This window comes from Sebastes umbrosus, chromosome 8, assembly GCF_015220745.1.
Source record: "Sebastes umbrosus isolate fSebUmb1 chromosome 8, fSebUmb1.pri, whole genome shotgun sequence".
In the NCBI taxonomy this organism is placed as follows: domain Eukaryota; kingdom Metazoa; phylum Chordata; class Actinopteri; order Perciformes; family Sebastidae; genus Sebastes; species Sebastes umbrosus.
Window position 1 is genome coordinate 2678469 of NC_051276.1, and position 16941 is coordinate 2695409.

Consider the following 16941-nt stretch of genomic DNA (forward strand, 5'->3'; position numbering starts at 1 on the left):
TAAGGCTCTATCGATCTGGAGTGGAGAGGAGGTCGTGTTGCTCTGGCTCTACCTATATTGCGTGGAGAGGAGGTTGTGTTGCTAAGGCTCTATCTTGTTGGCGTGGAGAGGAGGTCGTCGTGTTGCCCTGGCTCTACCGGTTTGGCGTGGAGAGGAGGTCGTGTTGCTCTGGCTCTGTTTGGCGACGCCTGGAAGCTGCTTGACATCCTTCTGGATTCACCTTCTCACTTATATTCACATTATATGTATTATTTTTTGTCATGGGTTGTCTATGTTGTATTTTCATTATGTTGTTAGTCTGTACACACAACATCTTTTGCACGTCTGTCCATCCTGGAAGGGAGATCCCTCCTCTGTTGCTCTTCCTGAGGTTTCTAACATTTTTCTCCCTGTTAAAAGGTTTTTTTTTGGTTAAGTTTTTCCTTATCCAATGAGAGGGTCGTACTGTAAAGGTCAGAGGGTGTCGTATCCTGTACAGATGTAAAGCCCCCCAAGGCAAATTTGTGATTTGTGATTTTGGGCTGTACAAATAAAATTGAATTGACTTGACTTGACTTGACATGACGGGAGAGCTAGCGACGGACTTGGTCATTTTAGCGAAAATATACACGTGACTACGTTTTCAAAATAAGTTGTTAACAAAGGGAACTGTATGTACAAAATACATATATGGAAATGATATTGATTGGATTATATTCACCAGAAGTATAAAACATTACATTTCCCTTATAAATTAAAAAGAAAATACCACTAATTCGTGAGGGAAATGTCTTTATTCTTTGATTTTTGGGATACTGGAAAAAAAATGTGATAAATACTGCCTGATAATGACTGATATATTAGACTTCAGGGGATCTCTGACTACATCCATGATGAAAATCAAACATTATTACTTGATTCATTTAGATATTTTCCATAGTAAAAGTCCCTAGAAGTGTATAATTCAATTTTTTCCCATGGTCTAGTGTTAAAAAAGTCACAAATCGCAATAAATCACTATATCGAATTATACTTGTACTGAGTAGAATCGCAATACTTAAAAATCACAATACATGTCGAATCAGCACCCAAGTATCGTGATATTGAATTGTAGTATTGGTACTAACCCTTTTATTATTGTTGCAATGGAACTATGTATTTCCCTTCGATGACCCTGCCTGGTGTTAACTATCGTGTAGATGACATATTGTGTCTTCGTCTTGGTCGGTGTGTTGTGTATGTCTTTGTTTATGGTGGCAAACCAGTTTCCCCTTTGAGTATTAATAGAATTCATCCTATATCCTAAAAGTAGAATGTGAATGTGCATATTGGTAATCTATTGGAAATGCTTATGCCAAAACTGTTTTTCCAAAGAAATGTTTTCCATTTGAGGCCAGAAACAAAATTGTGCAAAGCTCATTTCTATCTGTATTAGACTATGGTGATGTGATTTACATCATTCCTACTTAAAAAAAATAGATTCTGCATATCACGCTGTAATACGTTGTGTAACAAAAGCTTGCATTTGCATTTTATATATATCTTTAGGATGGTCCTCTCTGTGCCAGAGGAAAAAAATGTTGCAATTTATTGCCAAGACATTTGGTCTCATGCAGCAACATTCTCTTAAATTTCTCTTATATTTTCTCTTAATTTTCTGTTAAAGGACCTGTATGTATGTGTTTACACTTAAATTAAAATAAATTATAATAATAATATATATATATATATATATGTATGTTTTTAGTATTTTTTTATTACCAATGTGTGAACAGGTTGTAACATAACCTAAAAAAATTAGTCCTTCCACGACTTTCTGGGTTTCCTTTACCAGCCTGTAGACCGCTTTTAATATGAAGAATGAGGACCGTTTTTTCTGGGAAAATCCAACAGATGTGTCGTCATGTGCACTCGCGAGTGCCTTTATTCTTTTCAGCTCCACTACAGGGCTAACAGTGTGCAACGATAGCTAAAGCTAACAAACAACCAGCCCCCACCACAACTCCAACACAAACTCCACGGAAGAACAAGCTGGCAAAATTCCAATTGGACAGGTAAGCTAACATTACTGCCAAGCCGCAGGTGTCGCTGTTAACAAACAATTTCTGCCCCTTTAAGGAAAAAAAATACAGTAAGAGAAGACAACTCCAGATGCACCAAATGTTCTTAACTATCCAAATCTGCTTTTACCCAGGTGAGCTGAATGATGAATCCCACTTGATCACAAATTGGAGGTGTGTGGCCGATTATTTATTATTGGCATAGGTAATGCCCCTCAAACAGAAATCAATGGGTACTAAAAAAATAAGAAGAAATCGTGGGTACAAAGAAAAATAAGAGGAAATTGGTTCTTAAATGGCTTCCTGCATGAGGCCCATTGTTAGGCAAACTACCTTCTTATATCTCCAGCCATTGATCCGTTCATAACAGCAACTGTAGCACTAGATCTATAAATCAGATTCTTTTAAATGTCCCCAGTGTGCACCCTGAGCTTTCTCTTTTCATGCACCCTGGGCATGGAACGAGCTGCAAAATATCATTACCTAAGAAGTACTCCCATCTTTGAATGCCTTTAAAGACCTTTTGCGAACTGCCCTGAAGGAAACACGTTGCTGTTTTACATAATCTTTGACTCAGGAGGAATGTGTTATGGATATAGCTGGTATGGCCTGTATTGTCTTGCCTTCATGTCTAACATGTGAAATTGTTTTTATGTGAAACTGTTTATGCTGCCATCTTTACCAGGACTCCCTGGAAGGAGAGGTCTTGTATTTCAGTGGGACCTTCCTGGCTAAATACATGGATAAATAAATATAGAGGCCGATAGACACCTTTATAAGATGATACTGTTCACAGCTTGTTCTGCTGACCCCAAGTGGCCCAAAAATATTATTGCTGCTAATACAAATCTTATAGCTAAACTACAGATTATGAATATGGTCATGAATGGCTAGATATAATGTAATTTTAATTACTGCATTAACCCCCCGAGACCAACAATAGACCCGTTTTTGTCTTTCTTAGGGAGGTACAGGGGGTCTTCAGGGTCAGATAGCAGGTCAATAGTAGATGTCACATAGAAGGGGTGTACATCATCTGAAAGCTGGAACATGAAGATTAATTTGAGATGCAGCTCAGCACTGTGTGTCAAATTGTTCTAGTAATAAATCAAAAATAATCACGAATGAATGAATGAATGAATGAATGAATTCATTCATTCATTAAAATAAATTGTTAAAGTATATAAGGGCTTAGAACATTATGATCGAAGTATAGATGATGGTCATTCTCAAGCTCTATTATGTCTCATAAATTGTTGCAGCAATTTTTGGGTTGATACCATTTGTAACAGAGATTTGGAGAAAAGTTTAACCATTTTTTACCACTGGAGAATTGATCAAAATGATCAATAATCCCTCCAAAATACCACATTAAGACACGAACACCATAAGGAACACCATAGAAAAAGCCATGCTGTGATTTGGTATCAAAAAACTTTTGACATTTGGAGTTTTTCTGTAAGAATTGCCTTTTTTGGCGATTGGATGGCGAGCACTTCTGTTGTGTAAACTGCTCAGAAACCCCCTTATTGTCAATCTAGATAGGAAAGCCATCCATCCTCTGAATGCTCTAGGTCTCTAGTTTATGGGCTCATTGGATCCACAAGAGTCTCAGCTTTACAGTGATACCCAATTTATGTAATTCAAGACTGTTTAGGGACCCCAGTATGCAGAAATATTCAAACACACCATTTTAGAATAGGCTAAAATAACACATCTACACTGCATTAAAAAAACTGCCTGTTTCTTTCCCCATAACTGCATGTGATTATCATGAAGTGGGCCTGTCTGTAAAGGGGAGACTCGTGGGTACCCATAGAACCCATTTCAATTCACATATCTTGAGGTCAGAGGTCAAGGGACTCCTTTGAAAATGGCCATGCTACATCCTCTGTCCTTCAGTTTGCCCTTAGCTAATGTGCATTTCAAAAACATATGGTGCTTTGCCTCTAGCTATAAGATTTATGCCAAGAAATAGAGTAATTGTGCCTCTAGAGCAGCTTTGCTTCCAGCTTGAGGCTGTCACGTTCATGGTGCAATAATATGACAGCAGCCGATACAGAGCAGAAAATGAACAGGGACGGACAGCTAAACACAGCTATTTAAGAAAGTCTTTTAATAGTTCCATCATTTGTGTCCTTGTCAGGCGTGAGGCTACGCACTGTTCATTAACCCTACTCCAGCTACAATAACCTGCCCTGCACTGTCCCATACACAGACGTGATGAATTGGCTTGCTACATTGTTGGCTGAGCCCAAGGCTGCAGTTTGTGCAGGCTTTGACAGGGTATAATTCACCCTGCCAGCCTTTTCAATAACACTAGCTGTATATCAACATACTCTCCCAGAAAACAGGCTTCACTTCAGTTTGTCTTAGCAGGCCGGGCCAGTCATGTAAACCAATATTGAAGGAGACGCAGCCTGATAAACAGAAAAGACTCGCTCTAAATTTAAACATCCATCTTGTGAAAATGTGAAATGTGAAAAATCTACTTTCCGAAATAATCAATAAAACAAAATTTAAATTGAATGTCTTTTTTATAGAAGAGTTGCCAAATTATGTATTTGGTTGATAATTTTTGATATATTATTTGATAATAATTGCAGCATTTGCAGAAACTTGTATTCTTTATATTAATGCAAAATTGATGATAGTTGCACTTGCAAATAGAGAAACATGCTTGTTTTAGAGCAAGAGCTAGATTTGTTATTGCACATCTGAAACGAAGCAGCTGGGTAATGTGGATGTGGAAAGTAAGTGAGTGAGTAGTACCTCACTGCTGTACGGCAAGTCATCTTAACATTTAATAGATAGACAGGATATTCATTAGAGATATCTGCAACATCATTTTGCCTACTCAAAACTCTAATTCAACATATCACTATTCTATTTTGACCAGTACAATTCAAACTACTTTTGACATTCATGTGTATGGGGTTTCTCATTACGGATATCCACAATTCAGTTGCGGATATCCGTAATTCACATTACGGATATTCGTAATTGAATTATGACTAGTCGTAATTCCAGTTTCAGAAATCTACAATTTAAGATTGTGTTCAAGATATCTTTATTTCCCCTCAATTGAAGATATCTACATTGTCCTTGTTAGATATCTAAAAATAAAATGTGACTATTCAGAATGACGTTGTAGATATTGTCACGGTCTAACTGTCTGTCATAAGTTGAGTCATAAGGATGGGCTATAACAATTGGCTGCTGCGGTTAGGGGTGGGCCTAGTTGGTGAGCAGGAAGTGATTTAAGCAACTCGCGGGTGTGACGACCCCTCCTATCCACTAGGTGTCCCGTGTCTTTGCTCTTTCCTTTGTTTTGCAGGAGAGGGTCGTCAGGCTGATGAGCCACACCTGGGCTTGGTGTGGCTGGAATAAAAGCTCTCTACTTTTCAGCCCATTCTCGCTCTCTCTCTCTTCCTTGGCTGGCACACCTGTTTTTGGTTTTGTTTGTAGCAGACATTTTCACACACCCACACATGCCTACATTACTGATTACTGACTTTCCACGTTTATTTAGTTATTGTTTGTTAATTTGAAATAAATTCTGTACTTTTTGGCATTTACCTCGTCTCCACTCCCATTTTTGTCGCAACCTAAGAGCCGGGTTGTAACAAATGGGGGCTCGTCTATTTTGGTGGACCTAGTTTCTCAGGTAGTAAGAGGTCTGTTGGGCGGAGTTAGTGAGAAGGACCGGTTGTAGTGTGACGTCGACACACAGCTGTTGCCAATTTCAGGAGCGTTTTTTGTCAATGAGCGCTCAGCTAAATGTTTGGGAGTAGCGTTGACGAGGGTAAGTGCTGTTTGTGTTCATTTCAGTGAAGCCGCTGGTTTTTTCTTAGTGTCGCCAGGTTTGATGTGCTGGTGATGTTTGGCAGTGAGTTCAGCAGTCAGGTCCAGCCACTGTAAGTTACCGGTGTTTCTGTCCCTGTTAGGCTTCAGTGCGGACTCCCTTTGGAGTTCGTAGGGGGGTGTTAGTGTGGTGTGAACGCGGTTAGAGCTGCTGTCAGCTCGGGAGCACGGCCGAGGCTGCGGGGGGAGTCGCCGGTTGCCGGTTGCTTCGCCGGGCTTTGCGGTAGATAGTGCATAAATACCCACCGCAACTAGCACTTGAAGACTAGGGGGGAGTTTACCTAGTTCTCTGTCAGGCAGTTAGAGGGACGGTGCACGGTGACGTCACGGCTGTGCGGGCTGTGTGAGCTCAGCGTGCCAGGTGTGTTTTTGTCGCGTCAGTAGAGGATTGTGCGTGTAGGTAAGTGAGTTATGGCGAGTGTAGAGGAGTTTCGGAGAGCGCCATCGGAGGAGCTGCTGGAGAGCTGCTCACGTGAACAGTTAATCCGTATTGCCGAACATTTTAATTTAGATGTTGGTGATAAGAGGATGAAGGAAAACATTAAAGGTATTGTTAAAGCAAATCTCAGTGATAGGGGTATTTTCAGAGGTAAAATGTATACTGTTGGTCCTGAGGTGGACAGTGTTGATGTGTCTGGCTGCAGAGATACAGGTCTGACTTTTGAGCAGAGGAGAGAGCTGTTGCTACTGCAGACAGAGATGGAGAAGCTGGCAGTGGAGAAACTGAGGAGAGAGGCAGAACTTAAAAGGCTGGAGATAGAGCACAGGTTGAGTTTACCTGCTGGAGGTCCTAGCCGTGCCTCTGACTTCTCTGGTAGATCGACTTCGTCATTTGATGTTGCCAGTAATCTGCGGTTAGTTCCTCAGTTTAGTGAGCGAGACCCAGACACTTTTTTCTCACTGTTTGAGCGTGTAGCAGAGAGCAGAGAGTGGTCTGATGCTGATCGTACATTATTATTACAGTGTGTTTTAATAGGTAAGGCTCAGGAGGCCTACTCTGCTCTGACAGTGGCAGAAAGTAAAATCTATTTAACTGTTAAATCTGCTGTATTAAAGGCCTACGAGTTAGTCCCAGAAGCGTATCGACAGAAGTTCAGGACCTGGGAGAAGTCTGGTAAACAGAGTCATGTGGAGTTTGCCAGAGATTTGGTCACTTTTTTCAGTCGTTGGTGCAATGCCGTAAAGGTAGACACTTATAATGCTTTATGTGATCTGGTTGTTTTGGAACAATTTAAAAATTCCATCCCCAGCCACATCGCTGTTTATATCGGTGAGCATAAGGTGAAGACTGCTGCTGAGGCCGCCACCCTGGCTGATGACTACGTACTGACGCACAGAGGTGACCGCAACTTCAGGGTCCCAGACGGAGGTGGTATGTATCGTGCCTCGGGTAGACGAGAGGAGAAACCTCATCCACGCCTTGGTAGGTTGGAACACTATACACGAGGCCAGACGCATTTTGACTCTTCAAGAGTATGTAACTTTTGCAGGGGTAGAGGGCACTGGAAAGCTGACTGTCCCAGAGCTAATGCTGGAAGAGGGTATAACGGGGGTCAGTTGAACTCTGGTGTTTGTGCTGTATCTGTGGAACCTGTCCCTGTTGTCTCTCCCTTTCGACAGGTTAACATTGGAGAGCCATGCAGGTTGGAGGAACCTGACTTCTCTGCCTTTGTGTCTGACGGCTGTGTGTCACTGGTGGGAGGAAACAGTGTGCCGGTAAAAATCTTGAGAGATACCGCAGCATATGACTCGTACATTTTGAGCTCTGTTCTGCCATTTTGTGATGATTCTGATACTGGGGACTTTGTCCTGATGCGGGGTATGGGTTTGAACGTTGTGCCTGTTCCTCTGCATTCTGTTGAAATTAACTGTGGTTTGGTGCAGGGTAAGGTCGCCATGGGAGTCCGTCCTGCACTGCCGATCGAAGGTGTGGACATCATTCTTGGTAACGGCCTGGCTGGCAGCCAGGTGTGGGCCGAGCGTCCACCACCTCCTATAGTGTCATCTTCACCCACTGTGACTGGTAACCCAGATGAGAACGCTCTGTGTTTCCCAGAAGTGTTTACCGCTTGCGCTGTGACACGGGCTATGAGCCGTGCACAGGGGGAACCTGAGCAGGGTGAAGAGGAGTTGAGTGAGGGGGATCTTGTTGTTGTTCCTGACTCATTGTTGTCTGTATCTCGCAGTGACCTAGTGGCGGAGCAGAGAGCTGATCCCTCCCTGAGCGAGCTGTTTGAGGCTGTTCTCTCCACTGAGGATGGAAACAGCGCCGCCAGTGGTTATCTGTTGCAAGGAGAGCTTTTGGTGAGAAAATGGCTGTCGCATGGGGAAGACTTTGTCGGTAAGCCAGTGTTTCAGATTGTGGTTCCTGTAAAGTTTCGTGACGAGGTCCTTCAAACATCACATAACCAGTCAGGACATCTGGGCGTCCGTAAGACGTATAATTACATTTTACGGTATTTTTTTTGGCCTCGTTTAAAGAGAGATGTGTCTCGTTATATTAAATCATGTCACACGTGCCAAATGACAGGTAAACCCAATCAGAGCATTAAACCTGCTCCACTGTGCCCCATCCCAGCGACTGCACAGCCATTTGAATATTTGATCATTGATTGTGTCGGTCCTTTACCTCGTTCCAAAGCAGGCTGTAACTACTTGCTTACTGTGATGTGTCAGAGCACGAGGTATCCAGCCGCATATCCACTGCGTTCTATCACCACGAAGTCGGTAGTGAAAGCACTGACACAATTCATCTCCATCTTCGGAATCCCGAAAGTGATACAGAGTGATCAGGGTTCAAATTTCTCATCCAACCGTTTTGCACAAGTGTGGAAACAGTTGAAGGTCCAACATAACCAGTCTTCCGCATATCACGCACAGAGTCAGGGAGCTCTTGAGAGGTTCCACCAGACTCTGAAGTCTCTTTTGCGTAGTTATTGTGTTGAGCTGAATCAGGACTGGGAGGAAGGGCTGCCATGGCTTCTGTTAGCTGCTAGAGAAGTTGTGCAGGAAAGCACCGGTTTTAGCCCTAACGAACTTGTTTTTGGCCATACAGTGCGTGGGCCGCTCACGCTGCTGCATGACACTGTCACGCCATCAGAACCGCCTAGTAATCTAATAGAGTATGTAAACGGGTTCCGGCATCGTTTGTACTCCGCTGGGGAGATGGCTAAAGAAAAGTTGTCGTCTGCCCAGGAAAAAATGAAGCGTTTGTATGATCGGAAAACCGAGCAGCGCGGGTTTAGTCCTGGAGATCAGGTCCTTGCTTTGTTTCCAATAGTTAAGTCGCCATTTCAAGCTAAATTTACTGGCCCTTTTACTGTACTGCGGCAGGTGTCTGACCAAAATTATATCCTTTCCACGCCGAAGCGTAGGAAAGCAACTCAACTCTGCCATGTCAACATGTTGAAACCGTACTATGCTTGCGAGTCTAGACCTCTCTCAGCAGCGGCGGCTGTTGGGAGTCAGTTCCCTGCAGGGGAGGATGATGGGGTTACCGCACCAGATGAAAGCTTGTTGCGTGGGCGACTGAAGAACGCTGAAACATTGCGTAATCTTGATTCTTTGTTTGTTCATTTGTCTGCGGAAAGAAGTGCTGAGTTGTCTGCTCTTATTCACAGCTATCCATGCTTGTTTGGTGATACACCAAGCCAAACTCATCTGGTCGAGCATGACATAGATGTAGGCGACGCGCAGCCCATCCGTCAGCGTTTTTACCGTGTGTCTGAAGAGAAGCGCAAGGTAATGGACACAGAAATTAAATACATGCTCGAAAATGGCATCGCAGAACCCTCCTCTTCGAGCTGGGCGTCACCATGTTTGCTTGTTGAAAAGTCTGACAAAAGTCCTAGGTTTTGTACAGATTATCGAAAAGTAAATACAGTTACCAAACCTGATGCTTATCCACTGCCTCGGATCGAAGATTGCATTGATCAGGTTGGTTCTGCGAAATTTGTAAGTAAATTTGATCTACTGAAGGGTTACTGGCAGGTTCCACTGTCTCAGAGGGCAAAAGAAATCTCTGCCTTTATCACACCCAACGGTTTGTTCACTCATCTGGGCCTTACAGCATTTTGATGTTTATGTAGGCTCTAGTGTTCCTCTGGTCGCATACACAGATCATAATCCCATAACTTTTTTGCACTCAGTACATTGCCCAAATCGCAGGTTGATGCGATGGATGTTGTATTTGCAAGCTTATTGTTTGGACATTCGCCACATCAAAGGCTCTGATAATGTTGTGGCCGATGCCTTATCTAGAGCTCCTAGCTCTTAAGTATTTCTGACTGAATTGTTAACCCCTCTGGTCTGCTATGTCCCTGTTCCGTCACCTTAAATGCTTCTTCAGGCGCCGGAGTTGCTGAGTGGGCGGGATGGGGGTTGGTTGGCTGCGGGGAAATACACTATAGAACTGGTCAGTATGAAAGGTTTTTTTTTTGGAATTACTAGGCAATGTAGTTTAATGTATTTTATTTGAACTGTTGTCTGTCGGCATTCCCTGTGGGAACACCGTTTTTATGGAGGGGGGTGTGACGACCCCTCCTATCCACTAGGTGTCCCGTGTCTTTGCTCTTTCCTTTGTTTTGCAGGAGAGGGTCGTCAGGCTGATGAGCCACACCTGGGCTTGGTGTGGCTGGAATAAAAGCTCTCTACTTTTCAGCCCATTCTCGCTCTCTCTCTCTTCCTTGGCTGGCACACCTGTTTTTGGTTTTGTTTGTAGCAGACATTTTCACACACCCACACATGCCTACATTACTGATTACTGACTTTCCACGTTTATTTAGTTATTGTTTGTTAATTTGAAATAAATTCTGTACTTTTTGGCATTTACCTCGTCTCCACTCCCATTTTTGTCGCAACCTAAGAGCCGGGTTGTAACACGGGAGAGCGAGAGGCCAGCCGCGCAGGAACGCCGGAGAGACCGACCTGAATACCACAAGGGAGGACTTTGGCGTGGTGTGTTCGGTAAAGTTGAATGACGATCCTGAGAAGACTGACGAAGTGACACCGTGAATGAACAATGCCCCGTGAATGTTTGTGCCGTCAAGTTTGTCAACAGTTCATCGCGTATCGCCTACATCTCGTCTTAACGAGACCTTATTGAAATACGAGGCCGACCGTCGGCCCACCATTGCTTGGGTTCTCCCCAGAGCCGCCCAGATGCACCGGTGACGGGACTGAGGCGGAGTCGGGAGCTGGCCGAGCAACTCGGAGAAGCGAGCGGTAGCAAGCGGGACCAGGTTGTCCAGCCCACACTACACGCCGCAGCAGGTACGCTAATAGCCCACTCCTTCTTCACATACTCACGGCTGACTAGCTTTGTGGTTAACCCTAGAGAGCTGTGTGAGTATCGACAGACCCTTATTGAGGCAAAGCTGGTTTGACCGTGACAATATCTTGAACTGGAATTCTGACTAGTCAAAATGACGTTGTAGATATCTCTAACTGGAGTTATGGATAGTCAAAATGTAATTACAGATATCTAGAATTAGAGTTTTGACTAGGCCAAATGACGTTGCAGATATCTGTAATACGTCGGCAGCTACGGCAAATGGGAGGCGGAAGCTATGGCTGCTGCACTGCAACCGTATGGATTTATAAAGTGTATCTGGAACAATGAATCCACAATATGCTGTAAATTTCTAGCACAACTCTCTAGTGAACAAAGCTTTCGTTGGCCACAGATTCCTGATGATGAGCTCATTCTATTTCATGTCATTTTCTATCTATCTGATCCACAGCGGTCCCTGATCACTCGTCTCACAGCCGGATGCACATAGAGACCGATGTTACGTGTCCGGCTCGGAGGATTAAAGGTTTGTTGCGATTCAAATGAGCTTGTAGCTCGTTGTCTACCTCACTACGGTTAGAAAGAGCCCTCGTTGGTGTTTTAACTATGTTTCACTGATGAGTTATTGATCCGGGAAGTTTGAATCTGTGAATATCTTTCACACTTTACCGAACTATCAAAGTTAGCAAAAGCTTCTACTGACACTGTTCAGATGCTTTGTTGGGCCGATATCCAATGGGAAGCCTTGATTAGCAACGTCATGACAACAACTCTGACTAGTCATAATGAGGTTTGAGATGTCTGTAACTGTTATTTAGGATAGTCAGAACTGAATTACAGATATCTCTAACTGTCGTTTTGACTGGTCAGAACGATGTTATAGATATCTTGAAAAAGAACTCTGACTAGTCACAATGTAATTACGACTCGTCAAAATGCCGTTGTAGTTATCTCTATTGTTAATTCCAAATAATCCAGTTTAGCTATTAAAAGTTAAAACGGCTTGCCATACTGCTGAAGGGCCCTTTAGTAGCGTGAAGAAGCTCAGTGAACAGCAGCATGTGACTTTGTTCTTACTTAGAGGCTCACAGTCCCTTATAACAGCAGTTATTGGTCATACTGGTCAGCTGCCAGGAGCGAATAAATTGGCTGAAGAAATAAAGTCCTGTTTTCTGAAATGAAAACATACTGCAGAAAGGAGATTGTTCTTGACTCTATTTCACACAGAGAGATTCACAGCAGCTCCAGGCTGTCAGAATGCTGCAGCGAGGCTTTTTACCAGGACTCAAGAGAAAGACCTACACTCACTCCCGCTGGCATCATTACGTACATTTTTCATTTTTACATAACAACCTCTAAGGCTTGTCAAGAAACTGGTGTTAGCTACATTTTAGACCTTTTAACCTCCAACGTGGTATATAAAGATATTTCACGTGGGCAACGGCATTAAGCGGACAATCAATTATCTGGTGTGTTTTGGAAAAGAATGAATTTCGCAGTGACCTCGAATGTTATCTGACTCAGCTGAAGAGCTGCTGGCGCTGACTCTACCAGGCCTCTTACTGCAATCCCTGCACTCAGTCCGCAGCCTCTCCCATCTACAGGGAGAGACAACGCAACCCCTGCAGATGGTTCCAGTACACTAAGTAGACTGTTGGCACACTCAGCGCCTTCAGCCTAAAGACACTGCAGTCCCACAAACACCATTTAAACAGAGAGTTAAAGGGACAAAAAGCATGGACACATTTCTGTACAAAAATTTCATGTAAAGCACTTTTTTAAATGTGTCTATAATATACTATGTTATTTTGGATACAGGAAGAAAAGACTGGGACCAGTAGTGGGCCAATACACTTTTCATGGTAGACAGTCCAACTTGTCAAAGCAGGAAAGGCATCGGTGGAATAAGTGACATCAACGATGGTTGCATTCCATTTAGGTGAGCCAGTTCCAGGCCTCTGGTTTTGTGCATGCTCACTCACTGACGGTGGGCTTCAACTTTGACATTGTCTTAACTGAAGTCACAATTTATCGAGGACGGAACCTGCCAAAATAAAAAATTAATGAATAAATAAATAAATAAATGACCATGAATATGAATATATGAATATGTCATTAAATGTACCATAAATAATATTGAAAATAAATGTCGCCATTAATTAATTAATAATATATTACATAAATTGATACTTCTGTTTTAATTTGCTTCTTTATTATTTACCTTTGTATTAATTCCCCTATCTATGTACTTTTCTATTTAATTTCCCCTTTTACTTATTTATTTATTTGTTTTATGAATGTTTAAATTTGTTTTTTTTATTTATTTTAAATAAATTTTTACATTTATTTATGAATGTATTTATTTATTTATTTCTGCATCTCCCCCCCCCCACCCCCCTATCTTCTCCCAAAACTTATTTATATCTGTATTCTTTTCTTTATTCCTTTATACATTTCTTTATACATTTCTGCCTCAGTATGGAAATGAGGGTGCTAAATAAATACATAGAAGGGTGGATGGATAGGGGAATTATTACAAAGGTAAATAAAAAAGAAACAAACAGAAATATAAATTTATGCCTACATTTATTTGTAATATTATTTTTGCTACATTTAATGGCATATTTATTTATTTATTGAGTCATTTATTTATTTATTCATTTTTTTTATTTTGGTTGGTTCCATCCATAACAGTTGTACTGCACAATGAGCAATTATTAATGACATTGCAGATGCACTCGATTTCAGCCTGAACTCCAAATAAAGAGGTTAAGATAATATAGATAAACTGTGGGTTTTTTCAACCTGTGTTATTGTCCAACTGTTCCTGTTTCTTGCCCTGTTGTACCTAATTTAACAATGCTGCTTGGGTGAATATAATGTTACTGATAAAGCCGATGGCTAGAACTTCCAAAAATAAATTGTAATTAACCATAGATTGTATTTTAGTAATGTTGTTATTTTTGTTATGCAATGTTACGTAAGAAAGTTACGTTGTTACAGCTGTTCCGTTCAGTTGTTCTGTAACGTTGTTGCGTTCCGTTGTTGCATTCCATTGTTGCGCTACGTTATTGCGTTACGTTGTTGCGCTACGCTGTTGCGCTACGTTGTTGCGCTACGTTGTTACGTTATTATTTTAACGAAAACAATCTTTTTTCTAGCCATAATCAAGTAATTTTGTTGCCTAAACCTAACCAGTCGTTTCACTTCTGCAGGTGTGATACAAGGCTCATATGAAACATATTTATGAAACATATTTTTGGTTCAGAAACATCGGTATTCAATTTATTCAACGTATGCGTATACCTGGTTTGCAGGAACGTACAATGCCAACATTTTATCTGGCGACTGGATTGGGTTTATGAACTGTATGTTCCTTTATCCCACCTACATTGCATGATAATAACAATATCCAAAACATGTACCTCAGTAACCTCAACTTTATTAATCTTTGAATGACATGTTCAATTGATTTTGGAGAAATACAAATATAAATTTAAGCAAAGCAACACAGCTCTACTTCCTACATGTACATGCAGGATCTGGGTGCTATTCAGTAGGATAGTTTAGTACTCCTCTTTGCTGGAAATTGGGTCTGCTCTACACCTCTGTCCATAAATATGTGATAGATGATCCTCATCCCACAGCTATCCCAGATATGTCACCATTACGGCAGCACAACAGCTTTTTGATGGGACACGAAAAGTTCCCCATTTTGTGTGACAGCTCCGTTGGGTCTGTTTGGAGAGGTATGTGGAGGGATGATGGACGGCTGCTGTGACAGCTGATCAGTCTCTAAGAGGAAGTCATTATAGATAGTTTAGCTGGTGGCTTTATTGCCACAGAGCAGGGTGTGAAATATAGAAGAATCTGCAGGAGCCACGTATACTTCTCTAACTGTTCACACATCTGTCAAAGCAGCCCAACAGAAGACTATAAATAAAAGGTTAGCAAAGTCTTGTTGTTTCAGGTTAAGGTGAAAACCACAAAGCCAGCTGAGATAATCTGGGTATGGAAAATTAATGACACTTTTCCCTCGCTCATACATTGCTCAGGCACTATGGACCTGTACGTTTTGTGAAATGAGCAACACTGAGTCCCGTATGAAAGCAAAAGTCAACGTTGACTTATCTTAACTTGCGTACTGAACTTACGTAACCTAAGTTGTGTAACACACATTTATTTGAACCCTAACCATGATCGTTTCCTAAACTTAACCACATAGTTTTGTTGCCTAAACCTAAGTTTTGTTTCAATTCATGACGTTAACCAAATGTTTGATACTGCATCCGTTTCAACCCATGCGCCTGTCGCTGGTACTCTCCAGCGGTCATACATATATGTTGTTCTGGGAGTCATTGGCAAACAACCTGTTCTGTTGTTTAGGTATAAGAACGTGTTGAGCAAATCGCTGTGTAAAGTCTTCAAAGTCATGTTGCTATGACCATGCCATGGATTGTTCCTTAACCCCCTGAGACCCGCGAACTGAGCGATCCCAACCGACTTTACTGTGTTTCAGAGGCTGAAGCAGGTTCAGTTTTAGAGCGAAGGTACGTCATATGAAACTAGACCTAAGGAATCCGTTGGTACCAACCATGTCATGCTAGCTTGTCGGGAAGGAGGCTTAATAATCACACTCCAAATGAAAATCTGACATGGCGATTTTAAAAGGGCTCTCCTCGACCTCTGACCTCCAGATATGTGAATGAAAATTGGTTCTACGGGTACCCACGAGTCTCCCCTTTACAGACATGCCCACTTTATGATGATCACATGCAGTTTGGGGTAAAACCCATTCAGTTTTCTGAATGCAGTAAAAATACTATTCTAAAATGGTGTCTTTGAATATTTCTGCATACTGGGGTCCCTAAACAGTCTTGGAATTGAATAAATTGGGTATCACTATAAAGTTGAGACTCTTGTGGATCCAATGAGCCCAACTGTATTCATGTGTGATGATGTTAATCTCCAAAGTAGCCATTTTATATAATGAGACCATTTTTTTAAATTACCTCACTGTATAGAACGACCTGTTGTGACCTCTAGGATAATCACAGCCTCATGAAACTTTGCAGCCACAAACTGGAGACCTAGAGCATTCAGAGGATGGATGGATCAAACTAGAGATCTAGAGCATTCAGAGGATGGATGGATCAGACTAGAGACCTAGAGCATTCAGAGGATGGATGGATCAAACTAGAGACCTAGAGCATTCAGAGGATGGATGGCTTTCCTAGCTAGAGTGACAATAAGGTGGTTTCTGAGCAGTTTACACAACAGAAGTGCTCGCCATCCAAATCTCAAACTGTCAAAAGATTTTGATCCCAAATCACAGCATGGCTTTTTTCTATGGTGTTCCTTGAGGTCTTGTCTTAATGTCTTAATCTGTGTAACAAATGGTATCAACCCCAAAATTGCTGCAACAACGTATGACACATAACAGAGCACAGGAATGGCCATCATATAACCCTTATACACTTTCACAATTTATTTTGATTAATAAATCAATTAATTAATTCATGTTTATTTCTGATTCATGACTAGAACAATTTCACACACAGTGCTGAACTGCATCTTAATCTTCATGTTCCCAGCTTTCAGATGATGTACACCACTTCTATGTGACATCTACTGCTGACCTGCTATCACCCCCTGAAGACCCCTGTACCCCCTTAAAAAAGACAAAAACGGGTTTATTGTGGGTCTCAGAGGAAGATAGTATGTAATGGCTGTGCTCAGAGAGGTGAG

At 41.9% G+C, this 16941-nt stretch overlaps 1 protein-coding gene across 2 annotated transcripts in view; it reads right to left on the reverse strand.

Annotated features, from left to right (window-relative positions):
• LOC119492915 (whirlin-like) overlaps positions 1-16941 on the reverse strand; it is a 124573-nt gene that overhangs the window by 79231 nt on the left and 28401 nt on the right. The window lies entirely within an intron of this gene.